The following is a 7319-nucleotide window of genomic DNA, read 5'->3' as shown; positions in this document are numbered from 1 at the left end:
CTCTATACACTGCACAAGGTTCAGTCTCATTAATGTAAAGTGGAGTTTATGACGTACCCACGTGCCAAAACAGCAAACAATTAAAGCAAGAAATGCATACACTGCCTTTGACAATTGTTAGATCATTTTCTGTCTGTATTGTCAATGACTTTATATATGTTTCTATAATCTGAACTCAAATAATTACAGTGGAAATAGTCAATTGTGTCAGTTTTGGGAATAGTCCTTAGCTGTTATAAGCATTATATATTAGTCTTTGTCTTCATGCTATGAATTTCTTTTTGGAATTTGATGAACTGGGTTTATTTCCTGAATAAACATTTTTCTTTGCTCTACTGCAGGGTACCCCACTGTCTACTGTATAAAAAACGAAATTGCCATTTGGATCATGGTCTATTGCTATGCCCCCAAGTAACTTCATAAGCAGGGTTACCTCAATGACGTATAGTGAAATTAATACATACATTTATACAGTACGTGTTCAATCTGTCCTCCCCTCATTCTCAACTACATCATCCAATCGAGGAATAATGATGAAAACAGTCAATTGCAACATGTTCTGAGTACTTTTTAACTTGGGATCAAGTTCCAGGTGCACAACAAACAGCAATGCAAAATCATGTCAAGGCAGGTGCTCTGTTGCAATCAGTTCCTGTTTTTGCTTTATCTTTGTAAAAGGTTGACCAGGGTATGCCTGTTCATCAGACCACCTGCATGTTCCATGTTGACTGAGTGCTGCCTCGGCTACTGATGCAAGGGCAATTTCATCAGCTGTTTGCACAAGATTGGTTGCTGGCCATTCACTGCTCAACTGGTCACAGACCTGTATTTCTTCAAATTTCACGACCATATCTTGTGTGGTTTGTGCTCTGCATAGACCTCGACAAAGACTTTTCTGTTGAGCAGCAAATGGCTTTTTCTGTTCAAATGAAGATAGAAAAGCTTCACTAACGTCTTCATCTCTTGTGGAGTCATATTGACAGATCTTGTAGCCAGCATCCAAATGATTTCAGCATTTCCTTTTATTTCATTAATTATGCAACATCCCCATCATGGATTTCACACAGGGTATATCACTGCCCTTCAAAGGTAAAGTGCACTTACTCACACCTTCTTCAAACCTTACTGGAATCATACAGTATATACATTCAAAAGCTGCTCTTTATATGTCTCTAGAGCAGCAGAGCATTAATAATACGACAACAGCAGCACTGCTTATAGCTTCAGGTGTTTTAACCAGTCCAGGATTTTGTTCCAACTTGACCCTTAGAAGTAAATATATCTCCAACATAACACCAACAATAAAAAAAAAAACACATAGTACCTAAAGCCTTAGATGTGGTGAGTGCTGCCTTTATTAGATTTGTAAAGAATAAAGAATATTAAGGCTTTACAGGAACAAAACACCTGGAATATGAAGACTGGCCCCCTGAACACTAAATCTGGTTACCTCTGCTTCTGCTGATTGCACACTCTATTAAACCACAAAAGCAGGGGAAACAAAACATTCTTAAAAAATCATTGTGATACGATGACAATATAATACAAGAAAAAAACAGGAGTAAAATTCCATTTGGATTGAATTCATGAAACTGATACTGTTATGATTTTTCTGGGAAAAGCAAAACAGGCCATCAGCACCAGTAAGTTTCAGATCGAGGTAGAGCAGAGATCCTTGCTATGATCTACAGTGCCCTCTGCCGGATGAGGCATGCAATTGCTTCAGTCAAGACCCGTTTTAACCCATTAATCAGTAGCATGAAGAATACAAAAAAAAAAAAAAAAAAAACTATTTTTTGTGACTCAGGTTTCCATAATACACAGATCACCTGATATTAATTTATCCTGGATTGGATCAGATCACTTAAGCTCAGAATGGTTTTTCTGTACATCTGAAAAATGTAAATAAAAAATGTTAAACCTATCATAAGGAAAATATGATAATGCTAAGAGAAAGAAAGTATATATCCATCTCAATTTAGGCTGTTACCACAAAGCAACCCAAAAAGCACATTAGATATTGACAGATACCCAGCCAATCAGTACCAAAAGAAAGTGTCGATTGTTTCCAAACACCCCCCACACCCCCCATTCTGAAAATTAGAGCGTACAAGTATTCTGATAACTATCTGTACCGAACTTTATATATCAGGTGAAACAACAAAGTCAATGGTCAAAACTTAATAAACCTGATACATGAGGGGGGAAAAAAAGCAATATTCCAACATTAATATATTCTCTTTAAATCAAAAAGGATTCCAACATTGATACATACCAGATGGATTCATTTGTGCTACCAATTGTTAATAAGTAGTGAATGAAAAAAATACATATTCTGAAAACGAGCTGCCTTTTACTCTCGATACAGTATATCTGATGTCAGAGCACCAATACTTTCCAACACAAACTGGTGTAAAGCTTTGCAATGAAAACTGGTGAAAAAATGTCGCTGAAACATATTATCATATCTATATAGAGCTATATATGTATATATTATGTACTGTTCCAATTTAAAGTGCAACCTGTGCTTTTACATGAAATATATTTATATAAAGAAATGTCTCTGTGTTACACAAAATATGTACAGTTGAGTTTCACAAACCTAAAAACACACAAAGTTTAAAAAAAAAAATTCTAACAGTAATGAATGTGATGTAAAGGTAATAATATTTGATATTAATAAATTAGCACCACAAGTTGTGGTGGTGATCCAGCACGTATCATAAATCAATATTGTGTAGTAAACTCCCTCTATTTGAAATCAGTGCTTGAACATTACATGCAGCACCTTGTGGTTTTCGAGCAGCATATATATATATATATATATATATATATATATATATATATTATATATATATATATATATATATATATATACACACACACACACACACACACACACACACACACAAAATCAGAGTATTGTACATGTTGCTGATCACGACTTCTTTTGCAGGGGTGCTTTGTGTTTTTGAAGTACCATCCTGGACTGACTGTGCGGGCTCTGTAGTCCTTTCTCCGGCGTTGTACTGGTTTAGGTATTTGTTTTCCAGGTTTCTGGGGGAGATGTGTGAATTGTCTTTGGGCTTGTCTATCTGAAGAGTGCTTACTGGTTTCATTTCACCCTTTTTTTCTGGCTTCTTGTCTTCTAGGATCGACCATCTCTTAAACAGAGAAATCTGCAACAAACAGGAATACAAAGACAGCTGCATCAAAGTTTGGCAGACGTTAATTGACATAACTGACCGGTGGTTGATAGCATCAGGTAGGTAAGAACTTGAATTATAGGCTAAAATTGAGAAAAGGTCAACCACACAGTTAATGTCTGACAACCAGTGTTTTATTTGTGACTACCTTGATTGGTGGCTGAAAATTCGAAGGTTTCTTATTAGCATCATGCTCCATTACACCTTTCCAACCAAGAACATGTAATAATCACAGGACCTTTTATTCCAAACAAGCCTTTCAATTTGCACTTTCCTCTTTTGCCTCCTCTTCTCGCACTTCTTCAGCTGGAGAGGGGTCCTGAGTTTTGGGACTCTCTTGTGCTTCAGAAACAAACAGTTAAAAACAAATAGAGAGCAAGATCTTCATCTTTTAAAATCTCATTTGAGATGGAATTCTGACAGCAGGGACATTTCATGAAAACTTAACTTCTGGCACACAGGATAAGTCTTCAATATCAGGCTGCTGTCAACTTCAAGACCTTCTGATTATCAAACATCTTTGTATTGGTAAAGATGCATCACTACAAAAGCCTTGATTGCCTTTAGTCAGATAACTGATAACTTATCAGTGTAACAAAAAAACGTTTTCATGGCATGACCCTGCAGTGCTTCAAGAAAGTCCTTTGCTAATGGTATAATTTCTGTAAATATCAAGAAATGACACACCAATACTGTCCTCAAAACTGGTTTCTATGAGTATTACAATGTAAACTGTGCATATACATTCTACTAAAGTTCCTTTACATGCGAAACAGGCACGTAACCTCCCCCAGCAATCTGCTAGCTGGTTTTGCAGTATTAGCATTCTGCAGTCAAATTTAGAAAAGGATGTTGGTGAATGCTCTAGTGTGCTCCATTAAAAGGTTTTCACAGGCCTTCTACCAGCACTAGAACTGACACCCGGGTCAGTGTTGTCTGGGCTATATTTACATTGCTGTATATAAATATACACATTCCTTTATACCAACTACAGCCTACACAGCACCACAGCAATTAAATGCTTCACATTCCAGTCCCCAATGAAAGGGATATTTTTATTTGCAACTCAGAAGAGGGAAAAATTATGGTACCGCTTAGTCTAGGGACAGGCAATTATTATTTTATTTTTTAAATGTAGGGATGGAACAATTGATGTATGCAGTATTATTGATCATTTTTTGCATTTTGGTTATTTCTTGTACTGAATTGTCTTACTTATAATTGTGTTTCTAACAATTGTCTTAAACTAAAAAACAATAAGAACCACTGATAACAAGGTTTTGTTATTCTGTCTTCCTGTTTATCTCCTATTTGTTCTGAGTTTGTCCTTAAAAAACATGTCTGACCATTACGACACGGTGAGAAATAGAGCCCATAATTACTAGAGCCAAAATATAATAGCAGTGACAATATTTTATAGTCAAAGCTTTCACACTTTCTCAATCTAAACAGCTGCCAAGAACGGTATTGAAGCAAACAAAATCACACTGAACAACACACTGTACGAAATTAAAACCTGAATGATCGACAATTGCGCCCGACAGTAGAAGTTGTGACAATGAGGAGGATTCATGTGGCAAACATTAAAAAGGAAGAAAAAAAACATATTTAAAAGGAACATGTGTTGAACATGGAAAGAGAAAATCACAACGGCCACCAAAGAACCATGTGGATGACAAAACAAGATATGAGGCTGTTTATTCAATCACTGCATTTAGATGAACTCACAATCCTTCGCTATATTGGTTTATATTGTCATCCGAATCTTTAGATTGAATTACAGTGTTGTCTGCAATGCCCTTTTAACAACTTTATTAGATATGTTCAATCCATAATTATCTGTACATAGTTGCTATGAAGACCACCAGATATCAAGGGCTAGAACATTAGGGTGAGGTTTTGTAAAGATGGTTAGTGGTGTCCTGTAAATTTGCTTATACATGGATAATTGACAAGGGCAAGGGAGTATTTACAACAGCAGCTATTTCTTCAAACACAGCAGTCTTCATGATGGAATATCAAGAGTAGCAATCAGACGAGTCTGTGGCTCAGTCTTGGGTATACTCCTATGCTAGTTCTTTTACACTATAATTAAAGTAAGCAGGAGGTTAACCATAATTTGCTGCAGAAGTCAATGTCATTTACTACAGCAATTGCTGTTCCATTTCAAAAGAAGGTAATTACTTGTATTTCATACATGAAAAGTTGCTAATTGCACCGTATCTATTAAAACACCCTCAACTGAAAATGTTATTCCATTTTTTCTTCATTCGGTTAGCTAGTGATTCCATTCATTTCGCAATGATTCAGCGAACCCTCCTGTGCCTATAGCTCCCCTACACAAGTGGTTCACATATGTGAACATTTTTCTTGCGTAAATGTACTTTCACTTGAATGTCTGTGTTGATTTTGACAGTAATATGGTTAGATTCCCACCAGTCAGTTTTCAAATTGCCTCACTAGTTGCTTTTGTATAGGGGCAGCCTGGAAATCCACATGGAAAGAAACAGTGGAGGAGAATTGGGGACTGCACCTGCGTAAAGGAGGGAGGCTGATAGCCAAGGAGCACAGAGTGAGAGTTTTCCAAAAGCAAACTAAAATCTGTGTGAATCAGAGTGTAACCCTGTTGTGTGTGGATTTGTTTAATAAATAATACTAACAATGGCAAAAAAAATTATAACTCCCGTAAAAGATCATGCATACCTTTCTGTACACCATCCGGTACTGAGTCATTGAGGATTTCATGTTCCTGTGAATAAAAGTGTCACAGACTGGTATCAGCTCATCATTATCCTTATAATACTCTAGTAGAAGCCCATAGAAAAATATCCTATACCCAAATTCTCATAAATGCAACAGAATTTTGGCAGGAACACTGTCCAGCCACAGTACATTACTGGGCTCAGTTTAACTGAAGAGTTATTTAAAGTCTTTTTTTTAATAAAGGTTGACATTTATTACAAAGTGTTTGGCTTCTAGAACAGCAGCCTAAAACAGTTGCATGAAAGCTGAAATTAATGGAATACAACAGTAAACTATGTGGTTCTTTTCTGTAAACTAAATCTGGGCAAGTCCAAGGCGTGCACAGTATGGTATTGCTATAGTATATTCTGCACATAGAATAAAGAGTACCTTTCCATGTTTCTCTCCAGATCACTATTCTCTGCCCTTGGCTCTCCTTTTGTCATTTCGTGAACAGTTGTTTTTTCATCATCATCTTCTTCTTCCTCATCCTCTTTGTAATCATTATCATCATTCTCCTCTTCCTCACTCTCCTCAGATCTGTGCTGTAGATTCTGATACGGGCAACATAAACCCACTTATGAGGAACGGTATCTATAAATACATATGATGAGCACAAGAAAGGCATGAGTTCTGCTCTTACATTAGATACAGCACGTGTTGTAACTGAAGGTAAAATTCCTCAAGACCCCTAGTTCAGGATTTACAGCTTTGCATGAGGGAGGTGCAATTCAAGAGACACATTTAATGGCATGGAAAAGCCTGCAGAAGCTCGGAACAGAAAAACATGAAATGACACGCAGACCATGTAAAAGACAGGATGTAGCTGCTGGGAATGCAAAACTAAAAGATCAAATACTGACAGCTAAAACAGAAGAAAGTTTTTTTTTTTTAAGGAGGTAACAGGGTATAGGAGTCTACTCAACTCATATAACTGCTGGCGGATCGAAATATTACTGTTGTTTGGCTCATTAAAAGTCAATGTAAATATATTTTAAGCATTTACATAAGTAAAATGTCAGTGTTGCTCATATTTTTTTTTCCCAACAATGGTATATTTAGCTCCGACACCATTTAAATAACTAAAGTGACAGCAAATACAGACCTATAGATCTATTTTTCTATACATCAAACTTTGGTACAAAATTGCAAAAACATGGGAGGTTCTAACCCTAGTGACACTGGGTACATTTAAGACAGCAGCTTTTCATACGGTACAGCACAGAACTTACCAACATGACCAGCTTACTGCATAACCGGCAAAAGAAATAACTCAAGTACATGAAAATGCACAAAGGGATTAGATAACGTGGACTCGACACATGATGTAAAATTGACATTGAGTGAGGATTGACATTCAGTTGAAGATTA

This window comes from Polyodon spathula, chromosome 15 (assembly GCF_017654505.1).
Source record: "Polyodon spathula isolate WHYD16114869_AA chromosome 15, ASM1765450v1, whole genome shotgun sequence".
Lineage (NCBI taxonomy): Eukaryota > Metazoa > Chordata > Actinopteri > Acipenseriformes > Polyodontidae > Polyodon > Polyodon spathula.
This window is presented reverse-complemented; position numbering follows the sequence as displayed.